Below are 673 nucleotides of genomic sequence, written 5' to 3' on the forward strand. Positions count from 1 at the left end.
GGGGGGTTATGATGATGGAGATGGTGGTGGAGGGTTAGCAGCAATGGCGGTGATATTAACGACGATGATAATGTGTAATGTCTTTTGAGTAAGTTTTTTTTCTCCAGTAACGCATTCTTCTCTCGTTGCTTCTTGTATTGTTACTGTTGCTGCTGCTGCTGCTGTTGTTGTTGTTGTTGTTGCTGTTGTCGTCGTTGTTGTCGTCGTTGTTGCTTTAGATTGTCTAGATTATCCTTTACCGAGTAGTTCTATACTCACAAGCGTTCAAATCGTGGCCATTTGACTATTTTTACCTTAATAAAAATTAAGGTGGAAACAACGTCCTTCAGCATTTCAAGATGGCGGAAGAAACAAATGCTTCCTTAGTCTTCATTGATATATTTAATCACGATAATATTTCTCTCTCATTATTGATAACATAATTAAGGCGGCGAGCTGGTAGAATCGTTAGCACGCCGGGCGAAAGGCTTAGTGGTATTTCGTCTGCCGCTACGTTCTGAGTTCAAATTCCACTGCGATCGACTTTTCCTTTCGAGGTTGATGAAATAAGTGCCAGTTTACGATTGATCAATGTTTTCATGCTTCCATCTCACGACAGGGGAATTTGAACTCAGAACGTAAAGACAAACGAAATACCGCGAAGCATTTCGTCCAGAGTGCTAACGTTTCTGCC

This window comes from Octopus bimaculoides, chromosome 5 (assembly GCF_001194135.2).
Source record: "Octopus bimaculoides isolate UCB-OBI-ISO-001 chromosome 5, ASM119413v2, whole genome shotgun sequence".
NCBI lineage: Eukaryota > Metazoa > Mollusca > Cephalopoda > Octopoda > Octopodidae > Octopus > Octopus bimaculoides.